Source organism: Pecten maximus, chromosome 2, assembly GCF_902652985.1.
Source record: "Pecten maximus chromosome 2, xPecMax1.1, whole genome shotgun sequence".
Classification (NCBI taxonomy): domain Eukaryota; kingdom Metazoa; phylum Mollusca; class Bivalvia; order Pectinida; family Pectinidae; genus Pecten; species Pecten maximus.
In genome coordinates this window covers 38,451,371-38,478,577 of record NC_047016.1, presented here as the reverse complement: position 1 = coordinate 38,478,577, position 27,207 = coordinate 38,451,371, and the positions used below count along the sequence as shown (strand labels likewise).

Genomic DNA, 27,207 nt, shown 5'->3' with positions numbered 1-27,207 from the left:
AGAGTTATACCCCTTGATTAGCTTTTCTTATATAAATATAAATAAATTATAAAGTTCTGTTACATAAATCTTATAAAAGATTGCTGTGATTTATTGTAATTGGATTGTATTACAGCAATAACTCAACTTCAAAAATAATCATATAAATGCATGTTTACCAATAAATACATCAGAAATTAATTTTAATCAGATATGCATTAAAAGTTTCCGCTATCAAACAGATAAAATGTTCCTGTAGTCCTGCTATTTACAAGATATGGCTCAGACAGATCAAGTGAAACAGTTGATTGCTTTTGAATTCATATACTTTAAATTGCTTTATGAAATCACTTGCATGATGCAATTAATGTTAAGTTAATTTTTGAAATCTTCCTGAATTATAAAGCAAGATGGGTAGGAAAGCTAAAGTGGCATTGAAGTGTATATTTATAGATGTATACTTTATTTTAAGCCAGGTAGGATGATGGTTTTAAAATATGAGTCATCATTTAGTAGGTAACAAATTACATATTAAAGTTTAAAAAACATGGAACTGAGAAGGCATTAAGGATAATATTTCTTGAAAACGGTGTTCTATATTGTTTAAGATGAGTGTTGATGTATAAGTTAGGTAATGGTGAAGGGATATATATCAAATATGGTCCAATCGTCAGGTTAATGTTTTGAGATATTGACCTGAGTCAATATTGCAATTAATGGTCTTTGGGACGTCACAATGCCCCAACATCTTATCAAGATAAGTATAATGCAACTCCATCCCTTTTGCAAACAAGTTTCATATACTAGGGATTAGAAAAGTGTAAATTTCCTTACCCAAATGTCTAATATCAAAATAATCGACCCTTGATTCGGTCAATTGTTATACCAACCTGGACTTGGTAGAATCTAAAATATTGACTTAGGGCTTTACCATTGGTTATTATGTTTTATTCTACCAGGTTAGCATAACACTATATTGACCTCACAAAATGTCCATAATTGATAAGTATTATAACAATTTTACCAAGAATGTTATTGAAATGCTGGGTTTTTTTTAAAGGCCAAATAAGGTGAATGGTACCACCTGGTAAATAGCGCTAGCACTGAAATATATATCTTAAGTTGCAGATATATTACCTATCCTTATAGGACACTTACAGAAGTCTGCATTATGATGTAGGCCTACTCATACAACAATTTGTACTGCTATATACCATTAAATTGATGGCAAGATTTGGAACAGCTTGAGTTCTTTCTTGATTCGGATGATTACATTTCTGTGTTTTGCGGAGTTTCAAATCTATGTACATATGCACGAGCACTACAACTAACATTTTAACAGTTTTGATGATTGTTTTGAGATATAACTTTTGTGTGCGAGCATCATCCCGACCTCTAGATCTGCGTATAGTAGTATTGCTGTGTACAATCTATTCATTTGCACAGCAATTCAATTCACATTTAGATAAGCAAGAGAATACATAAAGCACCATGTATCTCATGCAGACTGAAGCTGGAAGCCTGCTGCCATGGACAAACTCACCCATGATACTGTATTAATACTTAAAAATGTGATATAAAGGAAAAATTCCACCATCTTCAATTTCAAGAATACATATATGCAATTATATGAATCATAGCGATACTGTAAAATTTCTCAAATTTCTGCAATATTTCTATATACTAGTATCAGTTTTAGCTGATGCTAATTAGCTGATGCAAGTTCTAAGAGTTAATTAAAGATATTTTCATTTTAGAATATATTTACTTTGTCGCCTTTCTGGTACCAGCTAGCTCATAAGCATTAAGCGAGCATGTTAATTTTTTGGATTACCCCTAGAGAACCTCCCTCGTGCAGGAAGTGAAACTGCTGCAAGAATACATTGAAGCATATATGTTGCTTTCACATATGTTCAATGGGGCCCGATGTGGGGGCCAGTAGAACACTTGCAAAAATGAGTTGTTAATTAGAAACATGTCACCATATGTGTTAAAAAAATGTAAAGGAAAATCTATATTTATCTGGTATGTGCTGATCATGATATGGTTGTATATATAATGGGCTTCCAGGTTCCTAATGTATGTATAAATGATCATCGACTATAATTTACAAAAGACTAGAAGGTAATTATAAAGATGTGAATAATTTTGTAGTGTGGAACTGGATTAGACTGAATGTTGTTGGCCTGGAGACTGGTATACGTATACGTAGCTCAAAGGTTAGAGTGATACTGTCTAGAGTTTGGAGGTCTGGGGTTTGAGTCCCAGTCTGGTCGATGCATTTTCTCTCTCCTGCTACGATAGCTATATATTATTAGGCTCTCTACATGAACTCGTGTCTTTGTGATCAGGGTCAAAAACTTTGTTGATAAGTGAAAGGCCTTGTCTACTGCTGTCTGAATGATGATGCAGAGATCTGTAGCCAAGCTGTCTTTGTGTAGAAATTAAGAAAAATGAGCACATAAGCATGATAAACATGATTTCATTTAAAAAGAAAATTCTATAAATCAAGTTCTCCTTTTTTATGTATTTGCTTCATAATCTTGACCCTTTACGTATACCCAGCCACTAAGAAACATTTTCAAATTTCACCGTTTTTGTTGATGTTCATTGTCGTTATAGCAGGATCAGTTTCATTGATTTTGAAAAATTGTTTGCGAAACCTCTGAATTTCAGTCTGTGATGTTCATCTAGGTTTGAATTTCAGTCTGTGATGATAATCTAGGTTGAAGACTTGCCTGTTTTCCAATTGTAAAATAAATAAAAACTTTTATCTTCCTGACATGTGTGGCGTAAAATCACCTCAGAAACTGGTAAACTTTTGATTGTAAAACAGCAATAAACCTTGTGTTGCTATGTGATTGCCATCTTGGTTCCCCCGGAAACAGGCAGCAGGATTTGTGAAAAGTGATAGAATGTGCTTATATTTAGAAAACAAAAGTACTTTTCAGATATCTCCACGACTCGTCGCCACTAGCAGATGGTAAGATGAGTTTTACAGACGATTTTAAAATGAAAGAATTTTGCTTAGATGAGATTTATCATGTCTTTGGATGAAACTTTGGAAAGGGAAGATGTTTGATTTTGAAATAAAAGTGGCAAAATTCAGCCAATGCTTAGTGGCTGCATGAGCATACAGCCCATAAATATTCCATAAGGGAGATAATTATACTAAGTTTAGAACTCCGTTAGGTAAGACGTCTATTTCAGCTTGTAAATGACTTAACAAAAAACTTAACGTTGGATGATTTGTTTAGATATAAGAGAGGTCAAGCAATATGTTCAGCACATACATTTTAATCTTGAGAGTGATTTTCTGTTTCATTGAAGGTTAATGTGATGTATGATACGTTCCGTCTGTTGCTGTTTATTGAGAACGAATGTTTTTCAGTCAATGGACGTAAATTTTACCAAAACATATGTATGAACATCAGTTGCTAAATCATTAAAAGTCAAGGGTGTTTTTGTTCCCAAAGGGGTCTTTCTAAAATAATCGGCTCTTTCACCTTCAAGTCCATTGAAAAAAAAGAGAGGCTGCACTTTTACAGTTGGTATCTGTTGTTAAGATAAACAATATTCATGTGTGTTAATTCTTATCGTATTTCATTTTAGGTACTTTACCCGTACTACTGTTAAGTGCAAACATATTCACACATCAAACAAATCTACGTGCAAGTTTGCTGCAGACTACCACCCATTTCTCTCTACAAACTGTCAAAGTTCATATCTCACCCATCCTCCGTAAGAAGAAATTTTTCACAGACAAATTAAGAGCCTTTTGTTTCAACTGTTACTCTTAGAAACACATGCACTTTTCATATCATAATCACCTGGTAAGCCCTATTAAAGATGTTGTTGATAAGAATTCTCCCTCTCAAAAAATATAATGATGAAATAAATAAATATAAAAGACAAAATATCATGCAATATTTCAAAATGAGATTTACGGCTTCATATAAAATGCTATACAATAATAATACTATGATGTCTATTTCCAGCACTGTGATAGCTCTATCTTAGAATGGAGGCTTGTTTTTGAATCACTAATTTCAGTTGGTGTCTAAATAGGACTGCTGGATTAGAAGATCATGTTAATCTTGTTGAATTATTTGTTGTATCTAGGCCTAGGCAAGCTATAACATATTTTTAACATCAAGGGCCTTTCAGGTCCACGGTCGCTTTGATTCATTGAGGGACTTATCTTCTGGACATCTAAACCTATATTGTAAAGTAAATTGATATATTTTTAGTGTCAAATCGCCCTGCGTCCGTGGTCCGTGGTCCGTCCGTCCCTCCGTCCGTCCGTCCGTCCCTCCATCCGTCCGTCCGTCCCTCCCTCCGTCCGTAAACAATTCTTGTTATCGCTATTTCTCAGAAAGTACTGAAGGGATCTTTCTCAAATTTCATATGTAGGTTCCCCTTGGTGCCTAGTTATGCATATTGCGTTTTGAGACCAATCTGAAAACAACATGGCCGACAGGCAGCCATCTTGGATTTTGACAATTGAAGTTTGTTATCGCTATTTCTGAGAAAGTACTGAAGGGATCTTTCTCAAATTTCATATACAGGTTCCCCTTGGTGCCTAGTTATGCATATTGCGATTTGAGACCAATTGGAAAACAACATGGCCGACAGGCAGCCATCTTGGATTTTGACAATTGAAGTTTGTTATCGCTATTTCTGAGAAAGCACTGAATGGATCTTTCTTAAATTTCATATGTAGGTTTCCCTTGGTGCCTAGTTATGCATATTGCGTTTTGAGACCAATCTGAAAACAACATGGCCGACAGGCAGCCATCTTGGATTTTGACAATTGAAATTTGTTATCGCTATTTCTGAGAAAGTACTGAAGGGATCTTTCTCAAATTTCATATGCAGGTTCCCCTTGGTGCCTAGTTATGCATATTGCGTTTTGAGACCAATCTGAAAACAACATGGCCGACAGGCAGCCATCTTGGATTTTGACAATTGAAGTTTGTTATCGCTATTTCTGAGAAAGTACTGAATGGATCTTTCTGAAATTTCATATGTAGGTTTCCCTTGGTGCCTAGTTATGCATATTGCGTTTTGAGACCAATCTGAAAACAACATGGCCGACAGGCAGCCATCTTGGATTTTGACAATTGAAGTTTGTTATCGCTATTTCTGAGAAAGTACTGAATGGATCTTTCTGAAATTTCATATGTAGGTTTCCCTTGGTGCCTAGTTATGCATATTGCGTTTTGAGACCAATCTGAAAACAACATGGCTGACAGGCAGCCATCTTGGATTTTGACAATTGAAGTTTGTTATCACTATTTCTGAGAAAGTACTGAATGGATCTTTCTGAAATTTCATATGTAGGTTTCCCTTGGTGCCTAGTTATGCATATTGCATTTTGAGACCAATCTGAAAATAACATGACCGACAGGCAGCCATCTTGGATTTTGACAATTGAAGTTTGTTATCGCTATTTCTGAGAAAGTACTGAATGGATCTTTCTGAAATTTCATATGTAGGTTTCCCTTGGTGCCTTGTTATGCATATTGCGTTTTGAGACCAATCTGAAAACAACATGGCCGACAGGCAGTCATCTTGGATTTTGACAATTGAAGTTTGTTATCACTATTTCTGAGAAAGTACTTAATGGATCTTTCTGAAACTTCATATGTAAGTTTCCCTTGGTGCCTAGTTATGCATATTGCATTTTGAGACCAATCTGAAAATAACATGACCGACAGGCAGCCATCTTGGATTTTGACAATTGAAGTTTGTTATCGCTATTTCTGAGAAAATACTGAAGGGATCTTTCTCAAATTTCATTTTGAGGTTCCCCTTGGTGCCTCATTATGCTTGTTGTATTTTGAGATCAATTGGAAAACAATATGGCTGACAGACCGCCATCTTGAATTTTGACAATTGAAGTTTGTTATCTCTATTTCTCAAAGTACTGAATGGATCTTTCTCAAATTTCATAAGTAGGTTCCCCTTGGTCCCTTGTATTGCATTTTTGGACCAGTCTGTCCTGAAAACAACCTGGCAAACAAACAGCCATTATCGTTCAATCTCAGATTTCTTATATAGCTAGGATTCCCTTGTTTGAAAAGTACTGGATGGATGTCTCAATTTGCACAGATTAGTAAAATGAAGGGAAAAGTAGAGAAAAGATCAATCTGACATGAAACCTATGAAGATCATTCAATGGTGGGCGCCAAGATCCCTCTGGGATCTCTTGTATTTGTACCAAATTAATTAAAGCTTAGAGCATCATGATCTCCATCTGTATATTAACATTCGTTTATGCCCTTTGATTTTCCTCCTGGATTTTTGGCCCCCAGTTTTCACTGTTTAAACAGGCCAGTCCTAGATTTATTTGCTGGATTTATCACCCGAATAGTCAGAGTCATTTTTAAGGCGGGGTTTCCTTGTAGTAGTTGGTCACTACCTCACTGAACAACATATGGAAGCCTTTCGTATGCCATCCATAGCTAAAAGGGTAAAGTGTCTTGCCCAAGGACACAACCGCGACATCACAGACCGGTACCCAGAAACACAAACCAACACATGTACAGGTATATAGGAAGCATTGTACAACACACCTCGGATCTTCACTTGAGGCTATGCGGCCGGCGCTCTAACCGACTGATGAGCTATCTCGGCCTCGTCGGTCCTCGAAAGACAAGTTTAACGCACAGTTATACAGTAATCCAAACATATTGCATATCCAATAACTATATTCCTATTTCAAGAAGCTATTTGCATAAAGTACTTGTATAAATTCTTCTGAGAAAATCTTTTCAGTAAATGAAATTTGGCAGATGTCTTTTGACCATATTTAAGATCACAAGGAAGAAATATGCAAAAAGAGTATCTTCAGTTACATACTGTAAAGTATGAATGACCTTATGTCCTTGACCAACTTTAAAGGTCATGTACAATCAGCTGTTGCATAATACATTAAATACATTAAGCCTGTGATACTCCATAAGTCTCCTGTAGGAGGCAGTGTTGGAATTGTTATCATGAATATGTTTTTGATTTGATACAGTTGTACAAAATACAATCCGGTTTTTATAAGATTTCGCATAAACGTTTATTGAAATAAATATATCCTTGATATGTTTTCATTAAAATATAAAATGATTGATGTAGTGCAGACGTTGGTAATAAAAGACTCCTGACTCTGTACCTAACCAACTCTGTAATCGTACATAAAGACAAGCTATAAAGCATCGACTGTAATCAGGTTATATTTGTCTGATAGGTTTGTGAAATTAAGAAATTTATAAGTCATTACATAATGTCTCGGAAAGATTATGGTTAACAGATAAACGTAACTGGTTAATGAAGAATAAAACAAATAATATTTATGACGTGTATGCATGTACCGTATTTTACTTCCCATCTTTCTTTTAGATCTAAATCCATAAATTTTATTTACTCAGCTTTCTTGGCGATATAAAGCTTGTAAATAATGTCATAATTTGAGTTGCGAAATTGATTATTTCTAGCACAAACTAAATCTGATTAATTTAATTTGTACAATACTTAGCTAGGAGATGATTTAGATAAACAAATCTTGCATCATAAACTATGTGCCAATTACAGGTATAGAAAGTTATACAATACCTTCATATATAGGGCCACAATTTCTAGCGCTTACTTCATAGTCACAAGAGATAACTACATGGGGTATAGGGAAAGACATATGCTATATGATGCAATGATAATGAAGTGTAAATGTGATGTATTTGCTTCTGTGATGTTGTACAATGCCGTGGGAATGGCCCCAGTCTCTTGGTACCCTCGGGTTTTAGCTCACTGGGATGAAGTTACTACATTGTTGACAAAGGTGGAGATGACATCCACAGGCAGCTATAGGTTAAACTTTTTATAATTGATTGTGTTGTGTCAATACTAATGAGGATAGAGCTTATATATATATATATATAGGTATTTAACACGTGTATTCCTTTTGACAAGACTTTTCCAATTGGTACTTCATTTGCAGACCTACTGTTCTTGATCATGACCTTTGACGTACTATTAACTAATTAACTAATTCTGAATTTCAACCCATTTGGCAAGCTAAATATCTTCTTTTGTCAAACCGCTCACCTACTTACTAAAAGGAGGGGAATTATAAAGCTAATTTGATTTTTCTGTGTCCATGTGTGAGAGCAGTAAGGGTTTGACCTTGCTGTCAAACAACCAAACCCAACCCGACTGAACTCTGATATAAAGTGGTCTTACATCTTATATATTGAATCCATCTGATTATTATCCTACCAATAAGGATGTAAGAAATAACTGTTATCTAATATTGACAGATGTAAAATTTCCAATCCTTGCTGGTTTCATTAGTTACTCGAGTCATTACTGGCTAGTACTCGTCATTATTGATCTATCACCAATAAACTGTTAGGTCAGTTTAAGTAATTGGGTCAGGATCCGGAAATCTCATCATAGGACAATACACATTTTATGAAATGTTGAATCAATCACCGGCCAAATCCATCAACTTGATATATTGGCAAGAAGTTTCCTTGAAATGTTGATGCATGATTATAATGCACAGTGTTGTTTCATTCATTTTTCGGACTGAAGTTTAGATTCAGTAATGGGTAAAGGAAAACAGGCCTTAACTACGAGATAGAGGAGAACCTGTGGGGTTATTAATGCTCCTTTCCATTTTGAGGTCTTCTTGTAGTAGCTGGTGGCTACCTCACTGAAAAACATACAGGAGACCTGTCGCATGCCATCCAGAGCAATTATGGTAAATTGTCTTGCCCAAGGAAACAACCATGACTGCACAGACCTGTCCGTTTCTCAGCTTCCTGAGGAAAACTTACCACCATGGGTAGAGAGCGTAGAGAACTACACACCTGTGATCTTTACCTGTAGGTACGTAGGGCAACACTCTAACTGACATAAGCTATTGTAGCCCTGATTTTGTCATGATTAATTAATGTTTTTCCAGAGTTTTAACTTTACGACTTTTATGAAAGTTTTTACAAAAAGGGTAGGATCAAAATTGGAGAGCCTTAACAAACTCCAGTGGAAATTAAAAAAGGAGAAAGAAAAGAAATTCACAAACAAGTATACTACAATTGTACTGTGTTTAAGGCAATATCTGGGGTGCAACTAAGAACAATTTCATCTCAAAATAGATTTGAATGAGGCCAGGCTGTCAATGTTCTTGTAGGCATCCAACCATCCTTATCTCTAAAAGTAATGAGCTCTAAAAAGTTCCAAACTTATGGTGACACATCCAGTTTTGTAATACATGTAGTATCAAAGGAAAAAATGTGGGATTTTTTTTTTTTAAATTTGAATTATTAGTCCATTGTACTTCATAGCCTTTGTTACAAAGAACAAGGCATACTGTTCTATGTCTTTCAAAGAGTTTTCCTATGGTTTTAAACTGTTAGAAATTATCCTGCATGCATATATAGAACAATAAAATCACAATTGATAGTACATCTAATGTATCACACAGCAAAACCTGGGGGAATCTCTACACCAGGAACAGCAGGGAGCTCAGCATCCTATATCGTACAGCTTCACCCACGACTCCAGGGTCAGATGTTTGTAATAATCATATGTTGTTTATTGAGAGCAGCCCATTGGGTTGCTAATGAGTTGACGGTTACAATTAAGACAATTGTACTGGAGAATTAGCTTCTAATCACTGGCAGAAAAATGATGAGTCGTACTTAGTAAGAAACCACAGTGTGTTATTATTACGATAGCGTCCTGTCTAGATGTTGCTAAATGTGTGGAATCTATCACGCGATTAGTGGGGCAGATTTTCGTATAATGTATACATATATTGTACACGATGATATTAACACCTCACTCAAACTAGAGTGCAAGACTTATTGTCGGAATTTATGAAGGCATTTTTTTAATTATCAAATCATCATTAAAAGTTGAAGATAAAAAAAAAGGACAATTATTATACATTAGATACAATATTTTTCATGAGTCATACCTCATCTTGGCATACCAAGATGTATTTGCTAAAATTCGTCACAATAAATGATTGGACCAATATGTGTTAAGTGTTCGTATTAATGTTTACAACCAATAGGCCTACCAAGCCAAGTCATAATATATATATTGGACCAGTATATAATTTGCTGGGATGAAGATTATGATATCAACTTTGTTCAAATAAATGACCTTGAGCCACATGCATTTTTATGGTCACCAAGCTAGGTGTCAATGTGTTGAAATATTTCGAAACAAATTCTTGTCAGTATATAGCTAGTGCATATTTTGTCAGGCTTCCATGGTTTCTTCATGTGAATGACCATGATCCACTTTAACATCCTGATATTGGGGAAAAAAATCTAGGTTACAACATTATAGGTATCTATATTGTTTCGTAGGTTTTGGTTTGGTTTGGTTTGTTTTGTTTTGTTTAACGTCCTATTAACAGCCAGGGTCATTTAAGGACGTGCCAGGTTTTAGAGGTGGAGGAAAGCCGGAGTACCCGGAGAAAAACCACCGGCCTACAGTCAGTATACGTACCTGGCAACTGCCCCACATAGGTTTCGAACCAAGAGGTGGAGGGCTAGTGATAAAGTGTCGGGACACCTAAACCACTCGGCCACCGCGGCCCAGTTTCATAGGTAAAAATGTTAGAAAGAATTTAAAAAAAAAAAGAAAGTTGGATAGTTTTCCTGTTTGGCCAGCTATAGAAGGATATCCCTTTTAACTTCACCTAGTTTCCGTGCTGAGAACATATAGTTTTGTTAGGCCTTTGTGTAGGAATGCTTACATATGTATATGATAACTTGTTACCCCAGTCTGTATATTCCTGATCAATGAAGGTCTGATTGACACTATAAGGGAGGTCAGTATAGATCAGAAGGCATGACTGATGAACGAGATACAGAATATACTATCAGTGTATTAAATGGCTGTGTCTGATTAGTGTATATAAATATCATTAACAACAGTTTGTCTATGAATACAAATGGTTGTATCATTCTTTCATCATCCTGAAAGAACACTACTGTCATCCAACCTTTTTTCTTGTTCGTTTGAAACTCCGAGTACCGAAACCATGCAGGCACCAAGTACATCATTCGCACCAGAATTGGCCTGCACACTCAACAGTAAATATTGTGTTTAATTTTTTATCCGACCATCTGACAATTTATCATTGGGTTTTTTTTTTCTTGATTATTGATTTCTGCATTAATTGCCATTCATAATACACACTGTAGTCGAGCATCGAGGTCAATTTAACACTTGCTTTTGACATCAATGTTCTGTCCACGATATCAAGATCAATTTCCCAGCTTATGACCTGATTACTTCTGTTTGTGTTTCTCCTAGCTTTCTCTTCATTCTTGATCACAAATTTGTTTTAATGTTTGCTTCTTGGCATGCTGTGATGATTCGGAAGACTTTTATTAATGAGTCTCAGCTCTGTAACTAGACATGTTAAATCTGAATTCTGAAAAAACGGATAACTCACTGAGCCTACGGTTAGTACATTTAACAAGTGTTAAGCTGCAAACATATCGCTTTAGCTAGCCATAAGCTGCAACAGCTTTTCATGCAGCGGCCAGTGGGTACAGTTTTGTAGTTGAATGCAATAATATGATAATTTTCAAGAATATTGCTCCTGGATTTGAGCAATTTGTATATATGCTATTGTGTTTATTTATGTAAATGTATTACTTAGGTAAGATTAAATTTCCAGGGCTTTGTTTAAATTATATTACTATAGCTACTAATTTGAAGAGGATGAAAAGATTATGTTTGTGAACATTTAAGTTGAGTTGTATTTATGATATAAATGAAGATAGAAACGTTTTACCAGAACAGAAATATTTATGTACGAGCTCAGATCTCGGCATGAACCTCATCATCACTCGGATTGCAATTAAATGCTGATTGGTCCAATTCAGGTTACCATGAATTATTGGAGACTTTTTCAATTTCTGTGTCAAAGTTTAAAACTTCCTGGATTATTCTTCAAGGTAGAAGATTTGTTCATTTAAGCAATGAGGTTGATTTTTTTAATTTTCATCTTTTTTTTGCAAACTTTGTAAGAATCCGCGTACCGATGAAAATAAAAAAAATCAACCTCATTGCTTATAATTAATTTCAGTTAATTGCCTTTTTCTAATTCAAAACATGTTTTATGTACAATTTTTACGGGTTTTATTTGGGATTCTTTTCCTCAAATCAATACGCAACGTCAATTGTCGTATTGTGACGTCACATTTTTCGCGCCATTCTTGGAATTTCTTTCATAGAAGAATGAAAAGAATTTTTCGACCAATCACATTTGAGTATTTACCATGGAAACAAAGAAAAATTAATCATTATATATTACGAGCAAATAAACAGATTTTGTTATCAGAGATGTGATAAATACTATGAACATGTACTCGGCAAGCCATGCACCCACATCAGAGTACATGTACAACTAGGCGTAGAAATTATGGAACACTTCTATATCAAACAAGCCTCAATGAAACAGGTACATCCATTAGTAAATAGCCGAGATACTTGAGGCCACTCGGTAGAATGTCTGAGATTATCAAGGAGAAGTACACCACTACAAGCAGACCAGTTACTGAGTCTGATAGCTCGGCTTTTACTATAAATCATTCTGTGGAGGGTATTGACCTGTTGACGTCTATGTATCAAAGTCTTGTTAATTTTTGCTTGGCTGGTCCTTGTTTTGAGTATGTTTTTATCTGCTTAATTGTGTCCTGTTTATTTCTTAGTCACAACTTCAGATTGGCCATTTTAAAGATTCTTTTTACAGGCACCATTTGCTTTTAAAATATGTTTTGGTCATCTATCCAGTGATAGAGACATAGACATACCAAAATTCTACTTAAATTGTGTGGTTGACTTTGACATAATTCAGAACCTTGCATTCCTGCCCTAGTGGGTCTTCAAAATCACAATACTCAGTTTTTGGTCAAAGTTTAAGATCTGACTTATACATGTATTACTTACATCAGATTTGCACAAGAAATGGCATGTATTTTATGAAACTCAACAATGTACAATTGTTTGAATTAATTTAGCAAAATTGAATTATCACCATCATCAAAAATGAAACTTTACAAGCTTTGTTTTGTTCTGTTTGTTGGCTTTATTGCTCTGTGAACAGCCCGGGTCATTTTGAGAAGGGGTCTCCTTGTAGTAGTTGATGACTACCTTACTGAACAACATGCTTACAGGAGGTTAAGGGTCAAGAGGCAAAGGTCAAGTAGCAGGTATAGAGGGTGAATTGTGAGCTGACTTGTGATATGCTGGTAATCTATTCAATTATTTATGGGTCAATATAAAAATAACTGCTGCACACAAATATGTGTGTACTAGGCAAGGAAACATTCCATGCATATATACTGCAGAGTATAGTGGTGTGTGTTCGTAAGGCCCCAGACCTCACACTGCTAAGTACTGGTTATATACCAGTAAAGACAATACTCAATCCCATACATTTGTATATCAGAGAGTCATACCTCATGTATAAATAATAAACAAAAATTGTGGAGTGTTGATTGAAATTATGTATATACACCAGCTGATTACCATAGGATTGTGCTGAAGTCACAAGATATATAAGCACCTTTCAAAACAAGTTGTGAGTTAAATTATTAGACACAGTATGCCAGTATAGAGCCAGAGTTATTAAAACTAAACTAAATTAACAGCTCTTTGGTCCTTCTAGGACCCAATCATCAGTGATACTAAGGTCCTAAAGTGTAAACGTTGATACCCCAGACCTAAAGGTGGCAGCCATGCAAGTTTTTATGTATATTTGGCATAAGTCTTTAAATGTGGCATAAAAATTGTAAAATTTTAGCCTTGGTAATGATTAAAAAAAAAAGGTAATCATCTTTCTTTAAATCTAGAAAATGTAATTTTCTTGTATAGTATTTATATTTTATTTTTCAGAGGTTAGAGATCTTCTTGTGTTATTCATCATCATCAATTTGATCATATTTAAGTTGTGAGGTTCGGAGGTGTGCATTTGTGCATTTCATTGCAACAGGTGAACTTATTTAAACAAAAACAAAGTTAGTTTCTGTTAGCCAGAAAATGCTTTACACTAAAATTACAATATAAAGTTTCCCGGATATTAAACTGCTGTTTCCCAAAATATTAAAATGCTTTTTTTTCAAAAAAGTTTGTTCTAAAGCAGGAACTATATCATGAGTCAGTTTATAGTTATACAATTGAAAAAAAAAAAAAAAAAATTCAGACCAGTTATTTAAATACTTCAGACAGTTTGGTCTATTCTACTTGCTAGAAAGAGTGGCATGCCTTGCCATTACATGGGAGATGTCTTGAACAGTCCAGTGTAGACTTACATCTATTAATTACTGAACTTCAATATTAATGAAACCTTTGGTCGTTGCTTGATCACAGTTTCTGAAAACCATGAGGAAAGCATTAAGAGGGCAAGGCATTTCTTTTGACTGTCTAACTAGCAGGTATTATAAAGGAGTGTTTTAGTGCTGTCTGACATCTGACCTTCACCCTGAAGTCCCCATCTCTGATCAGCGGGGTGATGAACATCAACTTATCTTCATATCATAGGAAAATATGTGAAGAAGCCAGAGAAAGATGTGATTATGGAAGCTTTATTATAGAAGGGGGAAAAAAACACCAATAAAGAATAACCCGAATGATATGGCACAGGAGAACTGGTCAGGGTTTTGAAAAAATTGATATTGTTATGTACATTCTGAAAATTCCAGCGAGATTTTATTTCTTCATCCCAAAATGTCACCCAAAACTTTGTATTCCACATGTACATTAAAACTTAAATTAACAGAGTCAGGTATTGAGGTGTACAATATATATATCTACAAACCAGTGTATACTATAACACCTATTGAGAATGAAAATACCACCAATATATTTGACCCACAAAAATATTGGAGATAGATGAGCAAGGAGATTCTTGAATGATCAAATAACACAAGTTATGGGTGTTTGTATGGGTAGTGGTGAATAAGTTATGGGTGTTTGTATATGTAGTGGTGGGTAGGTTACACATACTGAGGAAATAAATAAAGTCCGTTATTGTAAAACGATGAGCATTACTCCTGATTGAAAGAAGATGAGAATAATTAGAAGCAGATGTTTAAGCTGGATGTTGTGAAACATGAGGAAATGGTACTAATTGCTATCATATTGAAGGATGGTGGACTTTACATTCATCAATAAAATCAATATAAGAAGCTGCATTTATGGGGTTATGAATGAATCACGTATTTAGATGTGTAGCCGAAAGACAAATGCATGACATTTCTGTAATGGGGGACAGTTTCTGACAATGGCGCTCTGAATGTCAAGTTGGCCATTAACAGCTGGTAATGTTGTGTATCAGGGTATACAAGGTTCACTACTGGGCACATACAGATCTACAACAGTGATGTCCTCGGGGGAACAGCACCTGGACAAGATTTCTTCCATTATTCCTTAATCGAAATTCCATAACTTGAAATTTCCGTAGGAAAGCATTAAAGAATTGAAGAAAATTTCTATTACTAAATTTTTTTCTAATATCAAAGTTCCCAAAGGAAAATTTGAGGAATGCTAAAATTTGGGCAAGTTAGTGAATCTTAACACATCTTGTAGGACATATGGTCTGATTATATGTATCTAATTACTAATTGTATCTCTAATTACATGTACCGATCTGGTATGGTAAATTCTAATATAGTTGATGGAAGACTTTTCCTCCGGATTTAGTAATTAAGCAAATGAGGCAGATTCACCTTTAAAATAATGCTGGTACCTTTATTATTTTGTATAATGAACAGCATCATTAGTGTTGTAATTGTTCGAGATGGAGCTGGCACAATATTGGATACAATCAATAGATGGCGTAATTACGACACCATACCGATTAACCTTGGGGATCAATAATATTGATAACTTTACGTTAGTAAATTGATATTTAATCTGCGTCATTAACAAAGGCTACAACTGCTAAATTGCTCTCGGACTCCAATTTATGATCTTTAGCATGTTGGTAACATCTCGAAATCAATAAGCCATGAAAACTAACAGAGTCCACAGTGTAGGGTCATTGACCTGGTGCCAACAGCTGATGGTTATATACTTAGGAGAATTTTGTCAATACACAATTTCCCTAAGTCACTTGTTCTCCTGATGAATTAACATTACAGAATTACAGAGAATTGTTTTATAATTCAATGTTGGCTGTACATGTTGTGAAAGGGATTTTTCTCTCTAATGATTGAGAACGTGATTCAATTAGCTGTTGGCCCAGGCCAGGTGAAGTGATCTAGACTAGCTTCTAAGTAAAATATCGAGATTTTCATGTATCATTTAGGAACAAACAGTAATTTCCGTTATTTAAGTTTACCGATAATGAAATGAAACATAATTTCACATAAATAGTCGCTGGATCAATCTGAGATTAACATGATTGATGCTGTAACTGTTTATAATAGTGAAGGATTATAATATAATAATCATGTATCAACTTAGCGATAACAGTTTAGGTGGGGTATATTCCAATGTTTGGGTCGGTAATGACTTCTTGATGAATAAATTCCAGTTGAGAAATAAAACATTACATTGTATGAGAGCTGAGATAAACATGGGCATACCTCAAAGCTCTGAGCGAGACACACCCTGTGTGTTTTAGGCTTACACTATGAAGTGGTGGATCCTCCGATACAGCAGCGTGGTTGGTACATGTTGGTGTTGTATAGCAGAGGCAGAATGGTACATTTTCAAGATTCCGACTGAAGATGCTGAGGAAAATCTACTGAAGCCTAAAAAGAAATGTGTTTCAATGTAACGCATTACAATGGTGCACTCAGTCGTTCATGAATGACCAATGGACAATATGGTTTTATCAAAGTGTGCTCAGGAATAAATATACATGTATACTATGCTGATACAACATCAGTTTGGTGCTGATCGATGCTGACCTCATCCGAGATCTACATCAACAGGAGCGGCAAATTTAACACAAACATGACAGATATACAAGGCGGTATTTCATCTACATATTTAAACACAATTCATCAAATCAACAAGCCTTCCAATTGCAACACAGCCCCAATTGATTAAATTTGGTCAACTTTGTTACTTAATTACCTAGCGGAACATCAGTGATATAAGTATGTTGTTATGCTGTCACTCATAAATCAACTGGAATTTTAAAGAAGCAAGGGTTAGTTCTCCACTGTAGCAACTGATGGAACATCCAGGATAAAACGGACAATAATCAAAGACAACTTTTGTATTTTGATATTTTATGCTTTTCTTGTTTGGAAAACTTTAGAATGCTGATGAAATAAGTGATATGCCTTAATTTGTTTGTCTACTGGGTTGATTGTCTATAAAATAAAGAGTCTTTTTGAGATGTTCTCCTACCTTGTAGGCAATCTAAATGAATAAGTTATAGTTGTTTGGTTGGTTGGTTGGTTTGGGAGGGGGGGGGGGGGGGGGGGGGGGGCATGATGCTTTGCATCTGTATCTTCTATATAAAGTACAAGTACAACAGCACAGGATGTACTATATATGTGAACAGGGACCATAGGCCAAATGCACATAGCTCATAGAAAATACATTGCTTTAATTCGAAGGACTTCCTGTAAATGATTCAAACATGGCATCATAGAACTTCCCATTGTTCCCAAATAGGACCAGTAACCTTGACTTAAACATTTTCAAGATGGCTGCCAGAACCTCTTATTGGTAGATGTATTTCTTGCCATGGGCTACGTTTCTGGCCTTGTGTTTGGCCAAGTTTACCTGGAGGTTGGAAACATTGATTTCCTTGATGGGCATTTTGGCATTGATGATAATTAGATTACATAAAAATGAATCTAGCACTAGCAGGTCATTGTTTCAAATATTTATCATTTATCATATGATGATGGAAAAATTGATACATCACAGTAGGAAAAGCTGTGTTTTGGGAAAAAAGAAACTAAAAAACTTTATCACCTTTATCATATTCTTTCCTAGATGAAAGAACAGAATTTGTTTAATCAGGAATAGGTATAGTACTGATTAATCAACAATTCTTTTGTCACCATTTCTGGAAGAGTCCGGTATATCTTGTCCAAGTAAATAATTGTTGCTTATAATTATAGTTGCTAATACAAGTCTATTTTTTTAAATATATTTGTTTATACATATATAGACAGTTGAGAAGGAAAAAAAAAACCAGGAAAGAAAAAAAGATATGGAAAAATGCTTGAGACTTCATTGAACAACATCTGAAAGTTGATCTGCTTGGGAAAACATATGTTTGGAACATTTTAAGATTGAAATTGGAAGGAATCAAGGGTCCAATATTGGCCTCTAAGAGGCCCTATACACTTTTGTGTGAAATAGGACTGATGCCAACTCATGAAATATTGAAAAATCTTACTATGACATCTGAGTGACTTAAACACTTGAAAGGGTAGGACTAAATTCCAGAACAACACAGGTGTTCAATAGTTCGCACATGACCAAATTCTGAAATGTCATAGGTGTTTGATAGTTATCATGTGACCGTGCAATAGTCATTTTATCCATGCAATAGTTCAAAATAGCTTACGGGTATAATTATGAAAAATCAAACACATTATGTAATAAATAAATACAGTATTCTGGTAATATTGAATTTGATAAATCGATGCAGTTGTAGACAATCTTAGAAACAGGGATCTCAGAAACAGGGATCTCAGAAACAAGGATCTCAGAAACAAGGATCTTAGAAGGCTTGTTGGTGGTATATATCCTGGTTTATACTGTAGGATTGGAGGCCTGTCGGGAGCTGCCTCTGGGTAATGACTGGGTAACATTACCTAGCATGGTGTACCTTGATGAACATGTTAGATAAGACTGGGTACTGTCAGCTGGGACAGACTGTTGTAACTCACCTCTCTAGTGTTGTAATGATGCGCCCAGGTGGGCCTCTGACTGATATCTCAAGGATATTCATAAAATATCACAAAAAAATGCATAAAAACAACAGGATGTACTTTTTTTTTTTAAGTTGATCTATAATATTAAAAACAATTGAAAATGGAATACAACATTTTTAAAAATACTGATATTGCTAAAATTACTTGGTTTATTTAGTTTTGTATTGTGGTGAAGTAATGACCTTGACCTTAAGAGCCATCTGGATTTGTTTACAGGATTCCATCATGGCAGGTTGATAGTGTAAATTTTTGCAGATATTTCTGTGAAGGTATGAAGAAAATAACCTATTGAAAACACATGGCGTTGCTGATCGACCCACTTATCTGCAATAAAGGAAATACAAAAGAATTCTGTTTATGAACGATTCAGCCTGAAATATGGCCCGAGATATTTCCTATATACAAAAGTTATTAATGTCTTAATGGAACTGTTTCATTCACTAATTCAGAAAAAAGTCGGTAATTCAGAAAAAAATAAATTCATGCTGTTTCAAAATTGATTCCATAATATAATTAATCTTGCTTCTGTATCCATTGCATATGGTGTATATATATATATATACAATGTATATGTGGCCACTAATATGTTTATGGATAGCAGGGTTTTTCGCTGCAGTGGAATAACAGACACATATGCTGCTGTACAGATGTACACATGGTCTGTGTTAGCCTTAGAACATTATTATAAAAGGTAAACAAACGTACAGGCCAAGGGGTCACTACCAATGGAGGCTGAGTGATAGCTATATACTGACAAATTACTATCATTATACCTTCTATCATGAGGATTGACCACTGTTTGGGTGGATCAAGTTCATTATCAGTTGGTCATATATATATCATTCCTCAATAATTCCTCATGTGGCTGATTGTTAATCAACCATGTTTTTTTGTTTGCTTTTTTCCTCATAGGAATTGTGATCATTTGGAAAGTATAAACATTCACTTACTTTACACTAATATTTCTTTTGGTAGATGATATCTGTCTGCATTATGATTTAAAAATCATAAAATAGATATTTGATTAGTATTGTCATGATGTTCAACTTTGTAGAAAGAAAACCTTTTGAATTAATGTAGTGACTCTATATGCAGGACCAGATATCAGGCTTATCTAAATATTTGGACATAATTTAGGAGGTTAATTGCTTTGATGCTTATAAAAGTGCATCTGGTATACCTGAAGTTACTACTGACCTTGGGGTCAAGGTCACAGCCTGCTAAGGTCAGAAGTCGATTTTTCAAAAAACAATGATACCAGTATAATCCTGATATTAGGTATCCTCTATATATTCGTGAGATGTAATTACAAACAGACTTGTTCAACTAAAAGACACTTAATTAATTAAAAACCTTCAAGGTCAATGTTTCAAATATTAATTAGTGTTCCTATACAGAGAACCATACATGAGGCTTGATCATGAGTCCTGGTATGTTTCCAGAAACTGCCTTCATTTAATTTGTTGTGGTTGAATTCAAAGGCATTGGCCTATATTATTGGGAGGAAGTTTGAAGACCAAAAATGAAATATTGTGTTTAAATGGTAGAAACAAAACAAAACTTGTGAGCAACAAAGAATGTTGAGTCTCTTATAAGAACATGCCATCATGAAATCAAAGGGAATGAGGCCAAATTGGGGGTTTACAGTTGTTCATAGCTATGGACAGTGAAATTTCACCTCACAAAGAGTACGTATACATTATCTCGCCATTTTATTGTGTGTGCTTGAGATTGATCATTTCTTAATTTGAACTAGTTATCTGTGTCCAGAATGGTATAGGGTCAATTTAGAATGTATGCCAGATTGACCTATTTTCTTGATTCATGCACTTTTTGTAGACAATTTCTTAGTACAGGGAGCCTCTGCTAGCTTCTTACAAGGGTTCTGGGATGACCCATTTCCATCACAGCAAATTGTGCATGACTATCTTGTTAAAGTGTTATTAATTCATAATGAAAAACCTGAGCCTCACAATGAGTGTTACCTACATGTTCTCAGTGGCGAACTACACATGTAGGTACGCACTGTGATAGCTGTATACAACTTTGTGTTGGAGTCGGAGGTAGACAATGCCATATGGTGAACACAGCTTGATAAATAATTTCCAGAAAAAAATGCAAAATTGGTGTATTCACCTATCAGACCACATAACTGAATCACATGGTGGGTTGTTTAATTACTCTTTGTCTGTAGTCCGTCCACAATCATTGTTAGTGTGATCTTCGTTATCGTTGTGTCCCTTATGAATTTGCAGCATGATCACAGCATAGATGCAGTATGAATGCAGCATGGAATTGCAGCATGAATGAAGCATGACTGCAGCATGGTGCCTAATTTACCTCACTATATATTCTTACTAGTTAAAGCATGATTGCAGCATGTTTCAATTATGCAAATTATGCTGGGATCATGCTGCATTTATGCTTTAAGGAAGCATGGCCGCAGCATGATCCCAGCATGGTCTGTGAAGCATGATCCCAGCATGGTCTGCAGCATGGTCTGCAGCATGATGCCAGCATGGTTTGCAGCATGATGCCAGCATGGTCTGCAGCATGATCCCAGCATGGTCTGCAGCATGATCCCAGCATGTTTCAATTATGCAAATTATGCTGGGATCATGCTTCAATCATGCTTCATGGCAGCATGGTTTACAAAATCAATGAAAATCATGCAATAAAAACTTGAAGAATACTTTTGTATTACATTTTATTTGGTAATTAACATGGTATAAAACTTTTCATACAGGCTGTTTTTTCTAGTTCAAACATTTAAAACTTATCAATGAAATGAGAATGTGACAAAACAAATTTTAATTCTAATTTACCCATGGTACTTATTTTATTTGCCTCTTATATTCTTTTTCTCAAAACTTCCATCACATACACAACACAGCTATCTTTTTCTAGTACAATTTTCAAATACAACTAATATCAATTCATCCTAGCTAGAAGTGGTTTGTTTCAACAAAAATAGTCAACAAGATATACAAGTTCAATGTCAGTACATACTACAGTATGTATTTATAATTCTGTGTTTTTTTTCTAAAATAGTAGGAAAATAGTACAAAATAATATTTTCCAGCAGAGTTATAGTAGGATATGTATACATTTTGTCACCGACGCACAAGACTGATTTCAGACAGTATACGTAGTTTCCTCGAAGTAGCCCAGATGTACTGGAAACTGTTTTCATGTGTGTCCGTAAACTTAAAATAAACAAAAACAAGCAACAGTCAATGACTTCTTCTATCGAATTTAACCCTATTTCTAATAAACTGTGAAAAGATTATCATAATTTTGGAATCAATTCTAAATACTGACTAAATGAAATGTTGATTGACAATTTGAACAATGGTGTGTTGTTTGATGTAGCACGTACTGTAGTGATATATCTCTGTCACTGTCCCCGGGGATTTCAATACAACCAAGCTTGAGACGACTATATTATATTTTTTGCTAGTACAACAAATAACTAACAAGGATTTTTAGATTATATACATAATTTTTTTGGGTATATATATTAATGTTTACACTTTTATTATGAAAGGAAATGTTGTATACCTCGACAGATAACATATCTCGAATAATCTTAATTAATGTGAAACATAAACTTCTTCATTTCTCTTCATTCCTTTCTGCTTTGTGTTAAGTCAATGCCATCAATTTGGACCACAATTAATGCATGCGGTGTTCCTCATTCCAGAATGTACTGCATGAAGACTCAGTCTCTGTTGGAAGAAAGAAAGACTTTTAGAATATTCTTTTATTTCAAAATTAGAATAATTGTCAAGTTTTTGAAGATAATGTATGTATTTAACTTATGTACTTTTCATGATCACTTTGCTATCATTTTCATTATGTTTGCTTTGGAAGCCTTTTTATCAAGAAAATTTAAGCCAGCCACACAAAGCTACAAAATAAAACTTGCCAGGATGACTTAATTATTAATTAAATCAAGCTACTCCCGAATTCTCCATCAGTTCATATCAATGTGAAACTGCAATATACTATACATAAAACAATGTTACTTACTTATAATTCATCTTAATTCACCTATTTCATTTAATCGTTTCAATTTGATGCAATAATCTGCAAACATCGATCCTCAAAAGAATGTGGAGGTAAAGATCTTTCACGAAAGGTTTCATTATCCAAAACACAAATTTTCCTCACCATTGTTTGTGAATACGTATGTACGTCATAATCATAACAAGGGTTGTGTGAGTGGGGGAAAAATGCAATTTAAGTCGGGCCGAAGATCGTTAATAATAAATAAATAAAATTGAAAACTTACGATTGTAACACATGGATCGGTACTGCGTTTCCTTCGGCCGTGTAATCTGTGATAAATTAATCATCAAAACCCTGAAATAATAAATTATTAGGTATTATTGATATGAATAGATCTATATCAAATTCATCGTCGTATAATGTGAAACGATGTCAGAACGTGAAGAAGATTATATAATTAAAACTTACCCTGTCTCGTAACGATGTTTGTCGGTAAAAATATGCATCGGTCGTCAAAAACAACGAGAAAGCTGATATTCATTCGTCGGTAACTTGAAGTAAGTCGATCTTCTTCAGTAAGACTGGAAACAAACTTCGTTTTTAGGCTATCGTCGTGTTTGTTTATACTTTTCTTCTGGAAATAAACATCCGGTGAATTCAAACATGGCTATCAGACTTCCCGCTAAACTCGTGTGTGTTGCATCATGGGATAAATATTTTACTGCCAGAGATTAACACGATTCATTTTTACTTGTGTGTGTTTTTTATTCTAAATCATAAACTTCTATTGTGTCATACTTTTAAGATAAATATTACAGTATTTAATACTTGCATCGTGCACATTTAGATCGCACGAGCTCGAGGAGCACTCTCGTCACATCTCGGGAGCAAGGTAAACAAACGAGGTCATAGGTGAACCGAACGATAAACATGTAATCTGACCAGAGGTTTTGGCCTCGTCTGTCATACGCCTATTGTTTAATATGGATGTATTTTCAGACGAGGAACCGACCAATGCACGTTTTCTTTTTATGTTCACGATTTCAAATAATTCAGATTAAAGTACGGGAATATCGTCTGTTGTTAGTAAACTCATGTCGAGGTCGAGATCATCACAGCGCTTAACTTCAATATACGTTTTACAAGGAAGCGTCCGAGTGACAACATAAGTTCGACACATGTTTATTGGAGTTTATAGCGATGAATGTTGTGTCAAACACGACGTTGATTTCGTATGCTATTATCAGATGTAATCTTAACACCGCATATATCCAGAAAGTATGCGATACAAAGACAAAGAGCAGGTGATTTTAATCTTATTTGATTGAATTAAAAGCGATATTCCAAGCACATGTGTAACTGTTGGTAGAGTGACCCCGATTTTGTTTTGGCGAACATGTTACATGTGTGGCTACCTGGTAGTAAGCTGGTGCATGGTAAATGGCAACGTCTTGGTTTATGTCAGTGTTTGGATAAAGTGACTGATTCTATCTCCGATAAAAAGTGTATAATCGAAGCAAAAGTCAATATACTGGTTCTTCAAAAAACGATCTAAACTCTGAAAATTTGAATGAAATTTTTATAGGGATGAGTTTTAAGTCGTCACACGAATGTACTAACTTGCAACATTCATCAATGTTTAAGTTAATTCCTTCTGAGATAGAACTACAAGTGAAAGCTGACAAAATATCACATTTAAAAGCTGTGAACCGTTATACTAACAAAGAACATACTTATAAACGAAATACTTAATTTAAATAATTGTTATTGAATTTTAAATAAATATGTGTGGTACTGATCAAGTATAAAAAGGAAATGCTGCAACACAAACATGTTATTAAAAATTATTTTGTTATCACCATTGATACCTGGAAATTTTCTATATTTTATTTAAAATTAAAAAAAAAGATACTAAAATATCTAATACCAACTTTTGTTAATTTTCTGTATCTTATTTTATTAATTAATAATTGTTTAGGTTAATCTTGGTACCTGGGAAATTTGGTCCTAGATTTTGGATCCTCGCTTGGACCTACATTTCACCCACAGAAATTTTGTGATGTCCGAACAAAGGAATGCCCTTTTAAGCTAATGCAGAATGGCCAAGCATATACACATTTCAACTTAAACAATTCATGTTAATACATGAAAGAATGGTGCAGTTCATTAAATTAACTAAGTTAATACAGCATAATTGCAGCATGGTACAGTTTGTATCTAAAATGGCAAAGTTAATACAGCATGGTTGCAGCATGGTACAGATCCTATCTAAAATGCCAAAGTTATTGCAGCATGGTTGCAGCATGATGCATTTCATATGATAAATTTACTAAGTCCACACAGCATGATTGCAGCATGATATAATTCGATATCCAAACTGGCAAAGTTATTGCAGCATGGTTGCAGCATGGTACATATCCTGTCTAAAATGACAAAGTTATTGCAGCATGGTTGCAGCATGATACAATTCATATGATAAATTTACTAAGTCCACACAGCATGATTGCAGCATGATATGATTTGATATCCAAACTGGCAAAGTTATTGCAGCATGGTTGCAGCATGATACAGTGCATATCATAAATTAACTAAGTCGACAAAGCATGATTGCAGCATGATAGAGTTCAGATATTCAATTACCTCAATTTTTAAAGCATGGTTGCAGTACATGCTGTACAGAAGCATGGTACCATGCTGCTATGCAGCACATGCTGCAATCATGCTGTGAAACTAGCAGCATGATGCCAGCATAAAAGCAGCATGATTGCAGCATATGCTGCATTGCAGTCCATGCTGCAAATTGATAAGGGGTTTCTTTAGAAATATATGATATGAGAAACAAGACATGGAAAAAATCTCCAGTTGGGGAAATTCTCCAAGAACCAACATCTTGCCAACTTTATATGTTTGTATTAATTCATTACTAGATTTCAGGAGGATATACCTAGTGGTATACAGATCTAGACAAGAGCCCAGCTCTTTGAATAAAAGCAAGCAAAACGAAACAATTAAAAGAGGAACAACTCCTGAAGCCAGGTTTCCATACAGTATATTCTATGATATATGTACATGTGATATGAGAGTTCTCTAGTTGTGCATTATGACATTGTGGACTTATAGATATTATAAGCCACACTGCCAACATGCACCTCTGATTTTGACAATTAAAGATTGTTATTTTATTTTATTTTTTTGCTGTGGATCTTTTGAAAAATTATGTGTAGGTTCTGCTTGTCTCTTGGTGTGCATGTCCAGTTTTGGTTATATTTTATGAAAACCACATTTTGATTGGACAGAATCCGACCCCATGCAGTCACCGAGTTGAAAGGCTATATAAGCTAGTGACTTCCACTGCACAACCCATCACGCAACTATCCATTGTAAATGTGTCACCTTGTGGATAGGAACATTGACACCATTGACGTTGACAGAGGTGGCCTTAAGGTGTTCCGACACTTTATCATGATCACTAGCCCTCCATCTCTGGGTCACGAGTTGGAAAACACACACGGGGCAGTTGCCTGGTACTGACCGTAGGCGGGTGGTTTTTCTCCAGGTACTCCGGCTTTCCTCCACCTCCAAAACCTGGCACGTCCTTAAATGACCATGGATGTTAATAGGATGTTAAACAAAATAAACCAAAGGACTTAATATCGCAGACTGGTTGCATTATTCTGCTAGACCAGGATGTAATTTTCACTTGATGGCTTATTGACTGAAATTCAGATAAGCAGTAGAGCAAAATCAATTAATGTATTTAAGTGACAAGACGAGGAATTGAGTCTGTGACCCACAAAGCCTATCAGAGTTGCTGATAAAGACAGAACTCTATCAGCGTGCAAAAAACAAGGAAAAGCAATGAATCTACCCGCAGAGCTGCTCAAACTTATGATAGTATATAGATATCTTTAGGAGAAGAGAGAGAAAGCCCTGAAGGAAACACCTGCCTCGGCTTGGATACAAACTGTAGCCTAAAAACAAGTCTTGATTTGTAGATTATCCTCTTTTTTTTTACGTTTTGATTGAAATATACCTGTAAGGTCAAGGAAAGGTACATTTTTTCCCACATTATCAATAGTACATCAGAATGACTCACTCACTTCAGAATTTCTGACCTACATTGTGTGGTTCTGCACTTTAAAATTTTAATTGTGGTGGCTGAGGGAAATTTGTAGTGCTGGCTTCAGACCTGAAGGTGTCTTTTGAAATTTTAGTTCTTAAATGAGGACAGTTATATTGTTTAAAAAAAGAAATTTAAGGGGATGGTGTATTGAAGGGAGGG

The 27,207-nt window shown here is 35.0% G+C and overlaps 1 protein-coding gene and 1 long non-coding RNA gene across 2 annotated transcripts in view; one reads left to right on the top strand and one right to left on the bottom strand.

Annotated features, from left to right (window-relative positions):
* LOC117322012 (14 kDa phosphohistidine phosphatase-like) overlaps positions 1-27,207 on the top strand; it is a 51,094-nt gene that overhangs the window by 7,483 nt on the left and 16,404 nt on the right. The gene's annotated exons all lie outside the window — the stretch shown is intronic.
* Positions 21,949-24,143, bottom strand: LOC117322013. Its single transcript, XR_004531449.1, has 4 exons — positions 23,394-24,143; positions 23,209-23,279; positions 22,476-22,642; positions 21,949-22,120 (listed from the first exon to the last, which is right to left on the bottom strand). It is a non-coding gene; the product is annotated as an uncharacterized LOC117322013 (long non-coding RNA).